Here is a 19,280-nt window from a genome sequence, read left to right on the forward strand (position 1 = left end):
GACGCCAAATCAAGAGTTAAGGGTTTAAACGGAGAGAGGAAAACGAAAAAACAAAGACCAAGGAAGGAACCCCCCCCCCCCCCTCCCCTCCTCTCCTCTCCTCTCTTTTAAAAAAGGCTCACAACAAATCCCAGATACCAAATGCCAGCAGCAAAGCGAGCAGCTTCCCTTTGGCAGCTTCTAGATGGGGCCACAAGGGGGCACCAACAGGCTGTGCTTGCTTGAGAGTCCCTCGCAGCAGGCAGCAAAAGGAGACTCGCACACCTGTTGGCTCGTGGAGCCCCCCAAGCAGCAGCGTGTATCTGTCTATCTTTGACCAGAGCAAATCAGGGGAAAGCGCGAACGCAGTCCCCCACTACCACAAATTATGCAGTCGAGTTTCCCGCATTTGGGGAAATCGCAGGGGTCAGCACACCCGGAGTGCAATGGATGAGCCTCACCCTGGGAGAACCACCTTAGTGATCATGGTATCTCCCCTGCCAGGTAAGTATGAGTTGGGAGCGCGCCGGCTCGACGGGCGCCCCTCCGGCTCAGGCCCGCTACATCGCGGAGTCTCGGGCGGTGGGGTGAGGCGGGATCCGGGGCCAAAGCCAGGCGTTCCTTCGAGAGGGTGCCACCGAGGCCAGCAGCCTGGGAGCCGGCTACACCCCTTCCATCCCCCCCATGGCAGGCCAAGCTCAAGGCGAAGGCCGTCGTCCAAGATGCACAGCAAGCCAGAGTCATTTGCATAGCGGGGCGGCGGCTTCGGAGCCCAACGTGCGTTCGACGCCTGTAAACAGGCAGACGGCTGCAGCTCCGGCTGCTCGCTCAGGGCGGCAGGAAGAGGCCCGGCGTCGGAGGCTCAACGTCGGCAGCCCCACCAGGCGGCCGCAAAAAAGGGCCCGGCCGTGCACTTCCTGCTGCTGCAGCCGCAAGTGCCATCTTTGGAGCGTGCCCGCTGCCGCTCGCTACAAAGCTCCCCTCCCGGCTGAACCAAAGGCCAATTCCTGTCACTACACCAGCGGAGGAATCCACAGCCAGCGGGCCCAGGGGGAACTCGGCCGGTGTGTCCAAAGCAGCCAAGCAAAGATATCAGGACGCCAAATCAAGAGTTAAGGGTTTAAACGGAGAGAGGAAAACAAAAAAACAAAGTCCAAGGAAGGAACCCCCCCCCCCCTCTCCCCTCCTCTCTTTTAAAAAAGGCTCACAACAAATCCCAGATACCAAAAGCCAGCAGAAAAGCGAGCGGCTTCCCTTTGGCAGCTTCTAGATGGGGCCACAAGGGGGCACCAACAGGCTGTGCTTGCTTGAGAGTCCCTCGCAGCAGGCTGCAAAAGGAGACTCGCACACCTGTTGGCTCGTGGAGCCCCCCAAGCAGCAGCGTGTATCTGTCTATCTTTGACCAGAGCAAATCAGGGGAAAGCGCGAACGCAGTCCCCCACTACCACAAATTATGCAGTCGAGTTTCCCGCATTTGGGGAAATCGCAGGGGTCAGCACACCCGGAGTGCAATGGATGAGCCTCACCCTGGGAGAACCACCTTAGTGATCATGGTATCTCCCCTGCCAGGTAAGTATGAGTTGGGAGCGCGCCGGCTCGACGGGCGCCCCTCCGGCGCAGGCCCGCTACATCGCGGAGTCTCGGGCGGTGGGGTGAGGCGGGATCCGGGGCCAAAGCCAGGCGTTCCTTCGAGAGGGTGCCACCGAGGCCAGCAGCCTGGGAGCCGGCTACACCCCTTCCATCCCCCCCATGGCAGGCCAAGCTCAAGGCGAAGGCCGTCGTCCAAGATGCACAGCAAGCCAGAGTCATTTGCATAGCGGGGCGGCGGCTTCGGAGCCCAACGTGCGTTCGACGCCTGTAAACAGGCAGACGGCTGCAGCTCCGGCTGCTCGCTCAGGGCGGCAGGAAGAGGCCCGGCGTCGGAGGCTCAACGTCGGCAGCCCCACCAGGCGGCCGCAAAAAAGGGCCCGGCCGTGCACTTCCTGCTGCTGCAGCCGCAAGTGCCATCTTTGGAGCGTGCCCGCTGCCGCTCGCTACAAAGCTCCCCTCCCGGCTGAACCAAAGGCCAATTCCTGTCACTACACCAGCGGAGGAATCCACAGCCAGCGGGCCCAGGGGGAACTCGGCCGGTGTGTCCAAAGCAGCCAAGCAAAGATATCAGGACGCCAAATCAAGAGTTAAGGGTTTAAACGGAGAGAGGAAAACGAAAAAACAAAGACCAAGGAAGGAACCCCCCCCCCTCCCCTCCTCTCCTCTCCTCTCTTTTAAAAAAGGCTCACAACAAATCCCAGATACCAAAAGCCAGCAGCGAAGCGAGCGGCTTCCCTTTGGCAGCTTCTAGATGGGGCCACAAGGGGGCACCAACAGGCTGTGCTTGCTTGAGAGTCCCTCGCAGCAGGCAGCAAAAGGAGACTCGCACACCTGTTGGCTCGTGGAGCCCCCCAAGCAGCAGCGTGTATCTGTCTATCTTTGACCAGAGCAAATCAGGGGAAAGCGCGAACGCAGTCCCCCACTACCACAAATTATGCAGTCGAGTTTCCCGCATTTGGGGAAATCGCAGGGGTCAGCACACCCGGAGTGCAATGGATGAGCCTCACCCTGGGAGAACCACCTTAGTGATCATGGTATCTCCCCTGCCAGGTAAGTATGAGTTGGGAGCGCGCCGGCTCGACGGGCGCCCCTCCGGCGCAGGCCCGCTACATCGCGGAGTCTCGGGCGGTGGGGTGAGGCGGGATCCGGGGCCAAAGCCAGGCATTCCTTCGAGAGGGTGCCACCGAGGCCAGCAGCCTGGCAGCCGGCTACACCCCTTCCATCCCCCCCATGGCAGGCCAAGCTCAAGGCGAAGGCCGTCGTCCAAGATGCACAGCAAGCCAGAGTCATTTGCATAGCGGGGCGGCGGCTTCGGAGCCCAACGTGCGTTCGACGCCTGTAAACAGGCAGACGGCTGCAGCTCCGGCTGCTCGCTCAGGGCGGCAGGAAGAGGCCCGGCGTCGGAGGCTCAACGTCGGCAGCCCCACCAGGCGGCCGCAAAAAAGGGCCCGGCCGTGCACTTCCTGCTGCTGCAGCCGCAAGTGCCATCTTTGGAGCGTGCCCGCTGCCGCTCGCTACAAAGCTCCCCTCCCGGCTGAACCAAAGGCCAATTCCTGTCACTACACCAGCGGAGGAATCCACAGCCAGCGGGCCCAGGGGGAACTCGGCCGGTGTGTCCAAAGCAGCCAAGCAAAGATATCAGGACGCCAAATCAAGAGTTAAGGGTTTAAACGGAGAGAGGAAAACGAAAAAACAAAGACCAAGGAAGGAACCCCCCCCCTCCCCTCCTCTCTTTTAAAAAAGGCTCACAACAAATCTCAGATACCAAAAGCCAGCAGCGAAGCGAGCGGCTTCCCTTTGGCAGCTTCTAGATGGGGCCACAAGGGGGCACCAACAGGCTGTGCTTGCTTGAGAGTCCCTCGCAGCAGGCAGCAAAAGGAGACTCGCACACCTGTTGGCTCGTGGAGCCCCCCAAGCAGCAGCGTGTATCTGTCTATCTTTGACCAGAGCAAATCAGGGGAAAGCGCGAACGCAGTCCCCCACTACCACAAATTATGCAGTCGAGTTTCCCGCATTTGGGGAAATCGCAGGGGTCAGCACACCCGGAGTGCAATGGATGAGCCTCACCCTGGGAGAACCACCTTAGTGATCATGGTATCTCCCCTGCCAGGTAAGTATGAGTTGGGAGCGCGCCGGCTCGACGGGCGCCCCTCCGGCGCAGGCCCGCTACATCGCGGAGTCTCGGGCGGTGGGGTGAGGCGGGATCCGGGGCCAAAGCCAGGCGTTCCTTCGAGAGGGTGCCACCGAGGCCAGCAGCCTGGGAGCCGGCTACACCCCTTCCATCCCCCCCATGGCAGGCCAAGCTCAAGGCGAAGGCCGTCGTCCAAGATGCACAGCAAGCCAGAGTCATTTGCATAGCGGGGCGGCGGCTTCGGAGCCCAACGTGCGTTCGACGCCTGTAAACAGGCAGACGGCTGCAGCTCCGGCTGCTCGCTCAGGGCGGCAGGAAGAGGCCCGGCGTCGGAGGCTCAACGTCGGCAGCCCCACCAGGCGGCCGCAAAAAAGGGCCCGGCCGTGCACTTCCTGCTGCTGCAGCCGCAAGTGCCATCTTTGGAGCGTGCCCGCTGCCGCTCGCTACAAAGCTCCCCTCCCGGCTGAACCAAAGGCCAATTCCTGTCACTACACCAGCGGAGGAATCCACAGCCAGCGGGCCCAGGGGGAACTCGGCCGGTGTGTCCAAAGCAGCCAAGCAAAGATATCAGGACGCCAAATCAAGAGTTAAGGGTTTAAACGGAGAGAGGAAAACGAAAAAACAAAGACCAAGGAAGGAACCCCCCCCCTCCCCTCCTCTCTTTTAAAAAAGGCTCACAACAAATCCCAGATACCAAAAGCCAGCAGCGAAGCGAGCGGCTTCCCTTTGGCAGCTTCTAGATGGGGCCACAAGGGGGCACCAACAGGCTGTGCTTGCTTGAGAGTCCCTCGCAGCAGGCAGCAAAAGGAGACTCGCACACCTGTTGGCTCATGGAGCCCCCCAAGCAGCAGCGTGTATCTGTCTATCTTTGACCAGAGCAAATCAGGGGAAAGCGCGAACGCAGTCCCCCACTACCACAAATTATGCAGTCGAGTTTCCCGCATTTGGGGAAATCGCAGGGGTCAGCACACCCGGAATGCAATGGATGAGCCTCACCCTGGGAGAACCACCTTAGTGATCATGGTATCTCCCCTGCCAGGTAAGTATGAGTTGGGAGCGCGCCGGCTCGACGGGCGCCCCTCCGGCGCAGGCCCGCTACATCGCGGAGTCTCGGGCGGTGGGGTGAGGCGGGATCCGGGGCCAAAGCCAGGCGTTCCTTCGAGAGGGTGCCACCGAGGCCAGCAGCCTGGGAGCCGGCTACACCCCTTCCATCCCCCCCATGGCAGGCCAAGCTCAAGGCGAAGGCCGTCGTCCAAGATGCACAGCAAGCCAGAGTCATTTGCATAGCGGGGCGGCGGCTTCGGAGCCCAACGTGCGTTCGACGCCTGTAAACAGGCAGACGGCTGCAGCTCCGGCTGCTCGCTCAGGGCGGCAGGAAGAGGCCCGGCGTCGGAGGCTCAACGTCGGCAGCCCCACCAGGCGGCCGCAAAAAAGGGCCCGGCCGTGCACTTCCTGCTGCTGCAGCCGCAAGTGCCATCTTTGGAGCGTGCCCGCTGCCGCTCGCTACAAAGCTCCCCTCCCGGCTGAACCAAAGGCCAATTCCTGTCACTACACCAGCGGAGGAATCCACAGCCAGCGGGCCCAGGGGGAACTCGGCCGGTGTGTCCAAAGCAGCCAAGCAAAGATATCAGGACGCCAAATCAAGAGTTAAGGGTTTAAACGGAGAGAGGAAAACGAAAAAACAAAGACCAAGGAAGGAACCCCCCCCTCCCCTCCCCTCCTCTCCTCTCTTTTAAAAAAGGCTCACAACAAATCCCAGATACCAAAAGCCAGCAGCGAAGCGAGCGGCTTCCCTTTGGCAGCTTCTAGATGGGGCCACAAGGGGGCACCAACAGGCTGTGCTTGCTTGAGAGTCCCTCGCAGCAGGCAGCAAAAGGAGACTCGCACACCTGTTGGCTCGTGGAGCCCCCCAAGCAGCAGCGTGTATCTGTCTATCTTTGACCAGAGCAAATCAGGGGAAAGCGCGAACGCAGTCCCCCACTACCACAAATTATGCAGTCGAGTTTCCCACATTTGGGGAAATCGCAGGGGTCAGCACACCCGGAGTGCAATGGATGAGCCTCACCCTGGGAGAACCACCTTAGTGATCATGGTATCTCCCCTGCCAGGTAAGTATGAGTTGGGAGCGCGCCGGCTCGACGGGCGTCCCTCCGGCGCAGGCCCGCTACATCGCGGAGTCTCGGGCGGTGGGGTGAGGCGGGATCCGGGGCCAAAGCCAGGCGTTCCTTCGAGAGGGTGCCACCGAGGCCAGCAGCCTGGGAGCCGGCTACACCCCTTCCATCCCCCCCATGGCAGGCCAAGCTCAAGGCGAAGGCCGTCGTCCAAGATGCACAGCAAGCCAGAGTCATTTGCATAGCGGGGCGGCGGCTTCGGAGCCCAACGTGCGTTCGACGCCTGTAAACAGGCAGAAGGCTGCAGCTCCGGCTGCTCGCTCAGGGCGGCAGGAAGAGGCCCGGCGTCGGAGGCTCAACGTCGGCAGCCCCACCAGGCGGCCGCAAAAAAGGGCCCGGCCGTGCACTTCCTGCTGCTGCAGCCGCAAGTGCCATCTTTGGAGCGTGCCCGCTGCCGCTCGCTACAAAGCTCCCCTCCCGGCTGAACCAAAGGCCAATTCCTGTCACTACATGTTAAATAATATACTCTTAAATATATTTTTCTTCAAATACGTAAAGCCGCATGAAAGAAAGAACTTCCAAAGATGTAAAAAATAAATGTATTTTATCTATTTAAAAATGGTTGCCAAGGTTCAGTTTCAGAAAGGAAAAAATAATATACTTTGATAGCTTACGCAAAAATAAGAGTTCATTTAGTCCATAATGATCAATGGGAAGTCTTTACCCATCTTTCTTTGATTCCTGAACGGCAATGCTGGGGATGTCATCTCTTAGCCTGGACAACGTGTCATATCTTGCAGCACTGGAGTCTTCTCACCGCAGGCAGTGTGGAGGAGCGCCCAGTAGCCCCCTCCATCGTGTATTATATACCAGCTGCTCAGTCCATATAGGGTGTTTAGTTGAATATAGCTCCATATGACATAAGCTTCTAGAAGCTTCGAGAAGCTTCGGGAAGGATTTAAATATATCCCTCCATGCTCAGCACTGAAGTATATTCAATATGGGCATATTTACCCTTATAAACTTTATTAATAACCTATGCCCTCCAACATAAACAGAACTATGAACGTATATGTCTTACTATGAAATATTTGATAACTAGATGTATTAATTTTAATCATTTTACAATTCCCCCTTGAAGTGGGTGGAGCAACCCCGAAAATTAATTAATACATCATTAAAATACAAATCTTCTTTCCTTATTTGTCAATAACGGATTAATATCAATAATAATGATGAAGAATAATTAATTTGCATTATTCATGTAAGTTCAATAATATAGTAATGTGGATTCATGTTATGACAGGCTGTGACTGATCAATCATATAAAAATGTATATAACTATACTTCGCTAGACCTAAAAAGAAATGCAAAAACCAAATCCGGTCACCATATGATATCCTCTGAGTTGATGTCTTCTTATCTCCGATGTAATCCTGCATAAACACAGTCTCTTAGAAATAAATCCTTTGATAAAAATGGATGGTTACCAATTTATACAGTCCCATATTGCGTTTATCATTGTTAGATCAAAGTCCATAAACTTTATTTTTTATTGCAAAGTCCATAGCCAATGTTGATAAACCACAGTTCATGAGTGTAGATGAATAGCAGAAGTCTTTGATGTCTGTGCAGTGTGATTTACACTAGTCACCTTTCATGCTGCCTGTTGTCAAATAACCCAGGAACAGATGTTAAGACGTTCTTGGTCAGCACGACAGGGGTTAACTTTAACACGTCATTGCTCTTCTTAGTAACTTTAGGGAGGTCTTAATGCACAGACCATGTGTCATTGTCCATCCTTGGACCAAAAGATATTACGTTTCTGAGATGCAAGCACGGTAAGTGTATTTTGTATGTTACACAGTCTTATTTGAGACGTTACCTTTTAGACCTTTTTGCAGAATCCCTTTTAACTTTTAGGAAAAATATAAAGTCTTTTTATCTTCTGTAATCTTGATTGAAGACTTCATTCCCTACCTAAATACCAAATATGGCAATAACTATCACTAATAAATGTCACAGCGTATCATAACTCTAATACTATAATACCATGTCATTATTATTATCGTAAAAGTATTAATATAATTGATACTCAGAATGATAAAATACTGCATAATGGTATAGACAATAGTATTTTCTTGTAATGACCTTTTTTTTTCATTGGTGCATTACCCTTCCAAACCCATAGGTGGCAATGTGTTGAATGTAACCAAAATATAATATAAAGTATGAAACAATATAATGTGGCTTTTAGTTAGATCATTTGTAAATTATAAACCAAAGCAAATAACCTTTTAGAAAAGACTGGATGATACCATCAAAACACAACAATACCCATTATAAATTATTATTGATTAAAAATACAATATATATTATTTGTAAATATAGGAAGGTAAACCTAGATGTACCTCGATCTTCCATCTTTATTACTCTAATTTAATTTATTTGATTTGTCTATTATTTATTAAATAACCTACTATAAGGAAATGTGTAACTATAAGTAATACTTCATCCTTATTGTGTTAACATACTAATATAAAAATAATGTATTACCAGAAGGTAAACAATTGTATATATGATGAAGGAAGTATCTTTTCTTCCAAAAAAGTGGAACTTTTCCCTTTTAAAATGATTCATATTTAATAAAGTAATATTCTTATATTAGATATTACTGAACTAAATATTGAAGTGTTTTCTCAATTGAGATATTTAAAATATGAAGAAAAAATTGTATAATATAAGATTTTGATTAAAAACGTGAATATTAAATAACAATTAATATAAAAAATAGGAATAAAAAGAAAAATGAAAATCGGAATAAAAATAAAACTTGAAATAAAAATAAGGCCTTCTATGTATATAACACCTATGTCTTTAATAATACATAACCTTAATGTTACCAGATAACCTTAATATTACCAGTATCTTATAAAATTACCAAGCCTATCAATAACCAATAAAAATAATTAAGTCATGTAACCTTGCAAATAATACACTTCTCTTAGTATATAAATGCATTATGATATACTTCAAATATATTTTTTTATTCCCAATTCTTCCTTTGTACTTGAAATATTAATTATTAAAGTATCCTGTAAACACATATATTTATCAAATATAAATGTGTGTGATTGAGACCAAACCTCCCCCTTTCAATATCATGAAATATGATATTATAAAAATTAATATGTTTAGATTAAATTAAATTAAAATTTGTGTGGTATATCTTCAAGACCATATTATAAAAATCACTTCCATATTTGAAAAGAAAAAATGATTACCAATCTGTGTATCAGTAAAAGAAGTGACTAACACAAAAGATATAAGAAAATCAAAACGTTATAACCTTATTCTAGAATGTAACTCTTCAGAATAAACCCTTAATAAAAAATCCTAATATCTCTAAAGAAATATGTCTAAGAATTAAAATATATATCTTGTATAAATTCCTTCATTATTTATACTTATGTACTATAACTTATTATCTATATAGTATACATCCATCTTATAACTTCTAAGTTAAAACAAAAATTCTCTTTTTTTTTTCTCTCTCTCTGGATCCAAATACTTTGACTTTAGCAGCTGCTCAAACAATCAATCATTCATTGACACATCTATGCACACAAGACTGTAACATATACTTTCACATAAAAACATTGACGGACACAAATCCCTGTATTCCCAATTATTCTATGCGCATTTCAAAGATTATGTTACTAATTTAAAGTACTTCTCGAAAAAAACAAATTCCAATGTATTACACACTGTACATATGACCATGGAACAAACATTTATTTTTAGCTTTTAGTACCAAGTCATGCTCTGGTTACGTGCAAGGAACACCATTCCAAAACAGCAAGCAGTTTTACTACACTTCCAAAGCTCAGATTACATTTCTAATAACTCTAAAGGAGATATATATATATTCATAAAAAAGTTCAAGTATACTTCTCTGACCATTGGTACCTGAGAAAATAATAATTATTATCAAACATGCTTTCGCAAATTAACCTTACACTAGAAAATATATGTTACCTGATTGAAGACAAGAACATATGTAAAAATAAAAGTTAATACTTCATCAATCTGCTTTACTGATAAATTCTGAGAGAAATAAAAGAATAAAATTATTATCATATTTATGATAAAAATGAAACACTTAAAATCCGTTACTTTCTCTTATTATTTTATTTTAAATATTATTATTCATATACAGAGATCAAATTATTAATTTATAACATTAAACTATCATTTGACTTAAATGAAAATATGACCTTGATTTACTATCACTACCTTTAATATATATATATATATATATATATATATATATATATTCACTGTATATGAAAAATTATGATTATCAAACAGCAAAATTAATTTATCCAGAAATCCCCTTTTATCCAGCTAAAAACCAAACCTCAATTTTTGCAAGATTCGATTTATTACAGTAATTTCCAGAAAATTGGAATTGAAGTTATTTTGTAACTCAATTTTTTTCCTTAAATGAGGAAAAATATCTTTCTCTGGAAAATCACCCAGCTGTCGCTGCCTATCAAATTCTCTGGACGACTTTTTTTCTTTCACTAGTGACCAGGGGAGAGAATCCGCACAAGACACCTGTTTCTGTCTTTCAGGGCTTTTAAAAATCGCTTGTCTGAGATAATCGGTATCAGATTTTGTGACAATTTTCTCTTTCATTGAAGGTGACAAGGAAAGAGGGGGGGTGTATGACTTATAATTCACATGAAATTTCCTGCGAATTTCATAAATTTTGTCACAAAAATATTTGGATCTGGGAGACACTGTTGGTTTTTCACAAAAACTCACCCTTTTTTGCGTTGGTTTTTCAGAATTAATTAATTTCTGTTTTGATTGACTTTGGCGATTTCTAACAAAATCGATAAATGTCGTACATTCGAATAGGGACTTTTTATTTAATGCCACCGCACAGGCTGCATTGTCAAGGAAATTAAATTTCTTGATGAATAAACGTATCATTCCATCCAATCCGACATTTGGAATAACCGCCCTATATAAACGTTCAAAAACGGACATAAATGAGAACGTACTCTCATTCTGTTCAATTTGTAATTCCTTCAACATCTCATAGTTTGGATCAGATTCATTCCTTGCACAGAAGATGAGATATTTTAGCCTTATGATATCGTTATCATTTGAACAATCAAATGTCTCATTGTCAGAAGACTTTTTTAATGCCAATTGTCTAAAGAAATGCTGAGGTAACCACATACGGAATAACTGATTCGTCTCACTATTGGTTAAATTTAACTTCTCGATGGAACCTTCAAAAACCTCTGAATTTCTGCAAACATGTATTTTAGGATTATATGCGGGAATTAATTTGCATATGTCCAATAAATTTTTTCTAAGTGTAATCCCTAACTTAGCCTGTTCTATTTTTAGAAACTGATCGTCGCCATTTTCTCTCTCCACGTGTCTTTTCTGCACGTGTCCCATTCTGGCTCCTCCCCCTTCTGGCTTCACTACGTCATTTCCTGCTTCTTTCTCAGTATCTTGAAAGGCACCTTGACTAGGTAACACGTGTCTGTCGCCATTATCAAAATTCTGATTTACAAAATTACAGCCAACATTACAGTCAGAATTCACAATATCACTGACTGACATTCCAGGTTCTAAGCAGTCTTTGGATTTCTCTGTCACTAACTCTCCTGACCATTCAGGTTGTCTATTCCCACCATTTTTACACTTTTCTACGATTAACTTGTGAAAATCATAGACTAAATGACAGACATTTCTGATTTTCTGTTTCTCTCTATTAAAAGACCTTGCACATTCTATACGTGAATTCTCAAGTTCACACTCCCCATAAAAGCGTAACCAAATCTCTTCTACATTAGAAATATCTGGATAAGTGAACTGAAGTTTACTTTGCTTTACATATGAAGAGATAAAATCCATTTTCTTACCTGAAATGATCAGATGATCTGATGGATGATCCTGTAAGACTTGATTCACCTTGTTCAACCCGTCCAATACTTCTTATGGACTGACTCTATCTTTCTTGCTCAAAAATACGTCAAAAGTTAACTTCTGTGGCTTTATAAAGTCTTTAAAGTTCATTAAAAAAAAAAAAACATTCATGCAACTTGACTCATACGTATTTCCTAGGTTCTGCGTGATTTTTTATAAATTGTCGATTCCTGATCCTTTGCAGGAGATATTTAAAATACTTATGACTTTGATAACTTCGACCCCCCTTATGCAAAGTGAAGGAACAACAAAAAACGTAAAAAATTACGAATGGGTGGCTCACCAAATGTTAAATAATATACTCTTAAATATATTTTTCTTCAAATACGTAAAGCCGCATGAAAGAAAGAACTTCCAAAGATGTAAAAAATAAATGTATTTTATCTATTTAAAAATGGTTGCCAAGGTTCAGTTACAGAAAGGAAAAAATAATATACTTTGATAGCTTACGCAAAAATAAGAGTTCATTTAGTCCATAATGATCAATGGGAAGTCTTTACCCATCTTTCTTTGATTCCTGAACGGCAATGCTGGGGATGTCATCTCTTAGCCTGGACAACGTGTCATATCTTGCAGCACTGGAGTCTTCTCACCGCAGGCAGTGTGGAGGAGCGCCCAGTAGCCCCCTCCATCGTGTATTATATACCAGCTGCTCAGTCCATATAGGGTGTTTAGTTGAATATAGCTCCATATGACATAAGCTTCTAGAAGCTTCGAGAAGCTTCGGGAAGGATTTAAATATATCCCTCCATGCTCAGCACTCAAGTATATTCAATATGGGCATATTTACCCTTATAAACTTTATTAATAACCTATGCCCTCCAACATAAACAGAACTATGAACGTATATGTCTTACTATGAAATATTTGATAACTAGATGTATTAATTTTAATCATTTTACACTACACCAGCGGAGGAATCCACAGCCAGCGGGCCCAGGGGGAACTCGGCCGGTGTGTCCAAAGCAGCCAAGCAAAGATATCAGGACGCCAAATCAAGAGTTAAGGGTTTAAACGGAGAGAGGAAAACGAAAGAACAAAGACCAAGGAAGGAACCCCCCCCCCCCTCTCCCCTCCTCTCTTTTAAAAAAGGCTCACAACAAATCCCAGATACCAAAAGCCAGCAGCAAAGCGAGCGGCTTCCCTTTGGCAGCTTCTAGATGGGGCCACAAGGGGGCACCAACAGGCTGTGCTTGCTTGAGAGTCCCTCGCAGCAGGCAGCAAAAGGAGACTCGCACACCTGTTGGCTCGTGGAGCCCCCCAAGCAGCAGCGTGTATCTGTCTATCTTTGACCAGAGCAAATCAGGGGAAAGCGCGAACGCAGTCCCCCACTACCACAAATTATGCAGTCGAGTTTCCCACATTTGGGGAAATCGCAGGGGTCAGCACACCCGGAGTGCAATGGATGAGCCTCACCCTGGGAGAACCACCTTAGTGATCATGGTATCTCCCCTGCCAGGTAAGTATGAGTTGGGAGCGCGCCGGCTCGACGGGCGCCCCTCCGGCGCAGGCCCGCTACATCGCGGAGTCTCGGGCGGTGGGGTGAGGCGGGATCCGGGGCCAAAGCCAGGCGTTCCTTCGAGAGGGTGCCACCGAGGCCAGCAGCCTGGGAGCCGGCTACACCCCTTCCATCCCCCCCATGGCAGGCCAAGCTCAAGGCGAAGGCCGTCGTCCAAGATGCACAGCAAGCCAGAGTCATTTGCATAGCGGGGCGGCGGCTTCGGAGCCCAACGTGCGTTCGACGCCTGTAAACAGGCAGAAGGCTGCAGCTCCGGCTGCTCGCTCAGGGCGGCAGGAAGAGGCCCGGCGTCGGAGGCTCAACGTCGGCAGCCCCACCAGGCGGCCGCAAAAAAGGGCCCGGCCGTGCACTTCCTGCTGCTGCAGCCGCAAGTGCCATCTTTGGAGCGTGCCCGCTGCCGCTCGCTACAAAGCTCCCCTCCCGGCTGAACCAAAGGCCAATTCCTGTCACTACACCAGCGGAGGAATCCACAGCCAGCGGGCCCAGGGGGAACTCGGCCGGTGTGTCCAAAGCAGCCAAGCAAAGATATCAGGACGCCAAATCAAGAGTTAAGGGTTTAAACGGAGAGAGGAAAACGAAAAAACAAAGACCAAGGAAGGAACCCTCCCCTCCTCTCTTTTAAAAAAGGCTCACAACAAATCCCAGATACCAAAAGCCAGCAGCAAAGCGAGCGGCTTCCCTTTGGCAGCTTCTAGATGGGGCCACAAGGGGGCACCAACAGGCTGTGCTTGCTTGAGAGTCCCTCGCAGCAGGCAGCAAAAGGAGACTCGCACACCTGTTGGCTCGTGGAGCCCCCCAAGCAGCAGCGTGTATCTGTCTATCTTTGACCAGAGCAAATCAGGGGAAAGCGCGAACGCAGTCCCCCACTACCACAAATTATGCAGTCGAGTTTCCCGCATTTGGGGAAATCGCAGGGGTCAGCACACCCGGAGTGCAATGGATGAGCCTCACCCTGGGAGAACCACCTTAGTGATCATGGTATCTCCCCTGCCAGGTAAGTATGAGTTGGGAGCGCGCCGGCTCGACGGGCGCCCCTCCGGCGCAGGCCCGCTACATCGCGGAGTCTCGGGCGGTGGGGTGAGGCGGGATCCGGGGCCAAAGCCAGGCGTTCCTTCGAGAGGGTGCCACCGAGGCCAGCAGCCTGGGAGCCGGCTACACCCCTTCCATCCCCCCCATGGCAGGCCAAGCTCAAGGCGAAGGCCGTCGTCAAAGATGCACAGCAAGCCAGAGTCATTTGCATAGCGGGGCGGCGGCTTCGGAGCCCAACGTGCGTTCGACGCCTGTAAACAGGCAGAAGGCTGCAGCTCCGGCTGCTCGCTCAGGGCGGCAGGAAGAGGCCCGGCGTCGGAGGCTCAACGTCGGCAGCCCCACCAGGCGGCCGCAAAAAAGGGCCCGGCCGTGCACTTCCTGCTGCTGCAGCCGCAAGTGCCATCTTTGGAGCGTGCCCGCTGCCGCTCGCTACAAAGCTCCCCTCCCGGCTGAACCAAAGGCCAATTCCTGTCACTACACCAGCGGAGGAATCCACAGCCAGCGGGCCCAGGGGGAACTCGGCCGGTGTGTCCAAAGCAGCCAAGCAAAGATATCAGGACGCCAAATCAAGAGTTAAGGGTTTAAACGGAGAGAGGAAAACGAAAAAACAAAGACCAAGGAAGGAACCCCCCCCCTCCCCTCCCCTCCCCTCCCCTCCCCTCCTCTCTTTTAAAAAAGGCTCACAACAAATCCCAGATACCAAAAGCCAGCAGCAAAGCGAGCAGCTTCCCTTTGGCAGCTTCTAGATGGGGCCACAAGGGGGCACCAACAGGCTGTGCTTGCTTGAGAGTCCCTCGCAGCAGGCAGCAAAAGGAGACTCGCACACCTGTTGGCTCGTGGAGCCCCCCAAGCAGCAGCGTGTATCTGTCTATCTTTGACCAGAGCAAATCAGGGGAAAGCGCGAACGCAGTCCCCCACTACCACAAATTATGCAGTCGAGTTTCCCGCATTTGGGGAAATCGCAGGGGTCAGCACACCCGGAGTGCAATGGATGAGCCTCACCCTGGGAGAACCACCTTAGTGATCATGGTATCTCCCCTGCCAGGTAAGTATGAGTTGGGAGCGCGCCGGCTCGACGGGCGCCCCTCCGGCGCAGGCCCGCTACATCGCGGAGTCTCGGGCGGTGGGGTGAGGCGGGATCCGGGGCCAAAGCCAGGCGTTCCTTCGAGAGGGTGCCACCGAGGCCAGCAGCCTGGGAGCCGGCTACACCCCTTCCATCCCCCCCATGGCAGGCCAAGCTCAAGGCGAAGGCCGTCGTCCAAGATGCACAGCAAGCCAGAGTCATTTGCATAGCGGGGCGGCGGCTTCGGAGCCCAACGTGCGTTCGACGCCTGTAAACAGGCAGAAGGCTGCAGCTCCGGCTGCTCGCTCAGGGCGGCAGGAAGAGGCCCGGCGTCGGAGGCTCAACGTCGGCAGCCCCACCAGGCGGCCGCAAAAAAGGGCCCGGCCGTGCACTTCCTGCTGCTGCAGCCGCAAGTGCCATCTTTGGAGCGTGCCCGCTGCCGCTCGCTACAAAGCTCCCCTCCCGGCTGAACCAAAGGCCAATTCCTGTCACTACACCAGCGGAGGAATCCACAGCCAGCGGGCCCAGGGGGAACTCGGCCGGTGTGTCCAAAGCAGCCAAGCAAAGATATCAGGACGCCAAATCAAGAGTTAAGGGTTTAAACGGAGAGAGGAAAACGAAAAAACAAAGACCAAGGAAGGAACCCCCCCCTCCCCTCGCCTCCCCTCCTCTCCCCTCCCCTCCCCTCCTCTCCCCTCCTCTCCCCTCCTCTCCCCTCCCCTCCTCTCCCCTCCCCTCCCCTCCCCTCCCCTCCCCTCCCCTCCCCTCCCCTCCCCTCCCCTCCCCTCCCCTCCCCTCCCCTCCCCTCCTCTCCCCTCCTCTCCCCTCCTCTCTTTTAAAAAAGGCTCACAACAAATCCCAGATACCAAAAGCCAGCAGCAAAGCGAGCGGCTTCCCTTTGGCAGCTTCTAGATGGGGCCACAAGGGGGCACCAACAGGCTGTGCTTGCTTGAGAGTCCCTCGCAGCAGGCAGCAAAAGGAGACTCGCACACCTGTTGGCTCGTGGAGCCCCCCAAGCAGCAGCGTGTATCTGTCTATCTTTGACCAGAGCAAATCAGGGGAAAGCGCGAACGCAGTCCCCCACTACCACAAATTATGCAGTCGAGTTTCCCGCATTTGGGGAAATCGCAGGGGTCAGCACACCCGGAGTGCAATGGATGAGCCTCACCCTGGGAGAACCACCTTAGTGATCATGGTATCTCCCCTGCCAGGTAAGTATGAGTTGGGAGCGCGCCGGCTCGACGGGCGCCCCTCCGGCGCAGGCCCGCTACATCGCGGAGTCTCGGGCGGTGGGGTGAGGCGGGATCCGGGGCCAAAGCCAGGCGTTCCTTCGAGAGGGTGCCACCGAGGCCAGCAGACTGGGAGCCGGCTACACCCCTTCCATCCCCCCCATGGCAGGCCAAGCTCAAGGCGAAGGCCGTCGTCCAAGATGCACAGCAAGCCAGAGTCATTTGCATAGCGGGGCGGCGGCTTCGGAGCCCAACGTGCGTTCGACGCCTGTAAACAGGCAGACGGCTGCAGCTCCGGCTGCTCGCTCAGGGTGGCAGGAAGAGGCCCGGCGTCGGAGGCTCAACGTCGGCAGCCCCACCAGGCGGCCGCAAAAAAGGGCCCGGCCGTGCACTTCCTGCTGCTGCAGCCGCAAGTGCCATCTTTGGAGCGTGCCCGCTGCCGCTCGCTACAAAGCTCCCCTCCCGGCTGAACCAAAGGCCAATTCCTGTCACTACACCAGCGGAGGAATCCACAGCCAGCGGGCCCAGGGGGAACTCGGCCGGTGTGTCCAAAGCAGCCAAGCAAAGATATCAGGACGCCAAATCAAGAGTTAAGGGTTTAAACGGAGAGAGGAAAACGAAAAAACAAAGACCAAGGAAGGAACTTCCCCCCCCCCCCCTCTCCCCTCCTCTCTTTTAAAAAAGGCTCACAACAAATCCCAGATACCAAAAGCCAGCAGCAAAGCGAGCAGCTTCCCTTTGGCAGCTTCTAGATGGGGCCACAAGGGGGCACCAACAGGCTGTGCTTGCTTGAGAGTCCCTCGCAGCAGGCAGCAAAAGGAGACTCGCACACCTGTTGGCTCGTGGAGCCCCCCAAGCAGCAGCATGTATCTGTCTATCTTTGACCAGAGCAAATCAGGGGAAAGCGCGAACGCAGTCCCCCACTACCACAAATTATGCAGTCGAGTTTCCCGCATTTGGGGAAATCGCAGGGGTCAGCACACCCAGAGTGCAATGGATGAGCCTCACCCTGGGAGAACCACCTTAGTGATCATGGTATCTCCCCTGCCAGGTAAGTATGAGTTGGGAGCGCGCCGGCTCGACGGGCGCCCCTCCGGCGCAGGCCCGCTACATCGCGGAGTCTCGGGCGTTGGGGTGAGGCGGGATCCGGGGCCAAAGCCAGGCGTTCCTTCGAGAGGGTGCCACCGAGGCCAGCAGCCTGGGAGCCGGCTACACCCCTTCCATCCCCCACATGGCAGGCCAAGCTCAAGGCGAAGGCCGTCGTCCAAGATGCACAGCAAGCCAGAGTCATTTGCATAGCGGGGCGGCGGCTTCGGAGCCCAACGTGCGTTCGACGCCTGTAAACAGGCAGAAGGCTGCAGCTCCGGCTGCTCGCTCAGGGCGGCAGGAAGAGGCCCGGCGTCGGAGGCTCAACGTCGGCAGCCCCACCAGGCGGCCGCAAAAAAGGGCCCGGCCGTGCACTTCCTGCTGCTGCAGCCGCAAGTGCCATCTTTGGAGCGTGCCCGCTGCCGCTCGCTACAAAGCTCCCCTCCCGGCTGAACCAAAGGCCAATTCCTGTCACTACACCAGCGGAGGAATCCACAGCCAGCGGGCCCAGGGGGAACTCGGCCGGTGTGTCCAAAGCAGCCAAGCAAAGATATCAGGACGCCAAATCAAGAGTTAAGGGTTTAAACGGAGAGAGGAAAACGAAAAAACAAAGACCAAGGAAGGAACACCCCCCTCCCCTCCTCTCTTTTAAAAAAGGCTCACAACAAATCCCAGATACCAAAAGCCAGCAGCAAAGCGAGCGGCTTCCCTTTGGCAGCTTCTAGATGGGGCCACAAGGGGGCACCAACAGGCTGTGCTTGCTTGAGAGTCCCTCGCAGCAGGCAGCAAAAGGAGACTCGCACACCTGTTGGCTCGTGGAGCCCCCCAAGCAGCAGCGTGTATCTGTCTATCTTTGACCAGAGCAAATCAGGGGAAAGCGCGAACGCAGTCCCCCACTACCACAAATTATGCAGTCGAGTTTCCCGCATTTGGGGAAATCGCAGGGGTCAGCACACCCGGAGTGCAATGGATGAGCCTCACCCTGGGAGAACCACCTTAGTGATCATGGTATCTCCCCTGCCAGGTAAGTATGAGTTGGGAGCGCGCCGGCTCGACGGGCGCCCCTCCGGCGCAGGCCCGCTACATCGCGGAGTCTCGGGCGGTGGGGTGAGGCGGGATCCGGGGCCAAAGGCAGGCGTTCCTTCGAGAGGGTGCCACCGAGGCCAGCAGCCTGGGAGCCGGCTACACCCCTTCCATCCCCCCCATGGCAGGCCAAGCTCAAGGCGAAGGCCGTCGTCCAAGATGCACAGCAAGCCAGAGTCATTTGCATAGCGGGGCGGCGGCTTCGGAGCCCAACGTGCGTTCGACGCCTGTAAACAGGCAGAAGGCTGCAGCTCCGGCTGCTCGCTCAGGGCGGCAGGAAGAGGCCCGGCGTCGGAGGCTCAACGTCGGCAGCCCCACCAGGCGGCCGCAAAAAAGGGCCCGGCCGTGCACTTCCTGCTGCTGCAGCCGCAAGTGCCATCTTTGGAGCGTGCCCGCTGCCGCTCGCTACAAAGCTCCCCTCCCGGCGAACCAAAGGCCAATTCCT

The 19,280-nt window shown here is 51.3% G+C and overlaps 12 non-coding genes across 12 annotated transcripts; all 12 read right to left on the reverse strand.

The window, feature by feature from the left end:
• Nucleotides 1-327: 327 nt before the first annotated feature.
• On the reverse strand, nucleotides 328-491 carry LOC142266059 (U1 spliceosomal RNA). The gene has a single exon (XR_012732210.1). It is a non-coding gene; the product is annotated as a U1 spliceosomal RNA (small nuclear RNA).
• Nucleotides 492-1,392: 901 nt separating this feature from the next.
• Nucleotides 1,393-1,556, reverse strand: LOC142266061 (U1 spliceosomal RNA). The gene has a single exon (XR_012732211.1). It is a non-coding gene; the product is annotated as a U1 spliceosomal RNA (small nuclear RNA).
• A 907-nt stretch (nucleotides 1,557-2,463) lies between these two features.
• Nucleotides 2,464-2,627, reverse strand: LOC142266062 (U1 spliceosomal RNA). Its single transcript, XR_012732212.1, has one exon. It is a non-coding gene; the product is annotated as a U1 spliceosomal RNA (small nuclear RNA).
• An 896-nt stretch (nucleotides 2,628-3,523) lies between these two features.
• On the reverse strand, nucleotides 3,524-3,687 carry LOC142266063 (U1 spliceosomal RNA). The gene has a single exon (XR_012732213.1). It is a non-coding gene; the product is annotated as a U1 spliceosomal RNA (small nuclear RNA).
• Nucleotides 3,688-4,583: 896 nt separating this feature from the next.
• Nucleotides 4,584-4,747, reverse strand: LOC142266080 (U1 spliceosomal RNA). The gene has a single exon (XR_012732229.1). It is a non-coding gene; the product is annotated as a U1 spliceosomal RNA (small nuclear RNA).
• Nucleotides 4,748-5,652: 905 nt separating this feature from the next.
• On the reverse strand, nucleotides 5,653-5,816 carry LOC142265999 (U1 spliceosomal RNA). The gene has a single exon (XR_012732155.1). It is a non-coding gene; the product is annotated as a U1 spliceosomal RNA (small nuclear RNA).
• A 7,313-nt stretch (nucleotides 5,817-13,129) lies between these two features.
• On the reverse strand, nucleotides 13,130-13,293 carry LOC142266098 (U1 spliceosomal RNA). The gene has a single exon (XR_012732244.1). It is a non-coding gene; the product is annotated as a U1 spliceosomal RNA (small nuclear RNA).
• Nucleotides 13,294-14,183: 890 nt separating this feature from the next.
• LOC142266064 (U1 spliceosomal RNA) lies at nucleotides 14,184-14,347 on the reverse strand. The gene has a single exon (XR_012732214.1). It is a non-coding gene; the product is annotated as a U1 spliceosomal RNA (small nuclear RNA).
• Nucleotides 14,348-15,263: 916 nt separating this feature from the next.
• Nucleotides 15,264-15,427, reverse strand: LOC142266065 (U1 spliceosomal RNA). Its single transcript, XR_012732215.1, has one exon. It is a non-coding gene; the product is annotated as a U1 spliceosomal RNA (small nuclear RNA).
• A 1,065-nt stretch (nucleotides 15,428-16,492) lies between these two features.
• Nucleotides 16,493-16,656, reverse strand: LOC142266067 (U1 spliceosomal RNA). Its single transcript, XR_012732217.1, has one exon. It is a non-coding gene; the product is annotated as a U1 spliceosomal RNA (small nuclear RNA).
• Nucleotides 16,657-17,561: 905 nt separating this feature from the next.
• LOC142266072 (U1 spliceosomal RNA) lies at nucleotides 17,562-17,725 on the reverse strand. Its single transcript, XR_012732221.1, has one exon. It is a non-coding gene; the product is annotated as a U1 spliceosomal RNA (small nuclear RNA).
• Nucleotides 17,726-18,620: 895 nt separating this feature from the next.
• Nucleotides 18,621-18,784, reverse strand: LOC142266068 (U1 spliceosomal RNA). The gene has a single exon (XR_012732218.1). It is a non-coding gene; the product is annotated as a U1 spliceosomal RNA (small nuclear RNA).
• Nucleotides 18,785-19,280: the final 496 nt, after the last annotated feature.

The sequence above is a fragment of the Anomaloglossus baeobatrachus genome, unplaced genomic scaffold (genome assembly GCF_048569485.1).
Source record: "Anomaloglossus baeobatrachus isolate aAnoBae1 unplaced genomic scaffold, aAnoBae1.hap1 Scaffold_2811, whole genome shotgun sequence".
Taxonomy (NCBI): Eukaryota; Metazoa; Chordata; class Amphibia; order Anura; family Aromobatidae; genus Anomaloglossus; species Anomaloglossus baeobatrachus.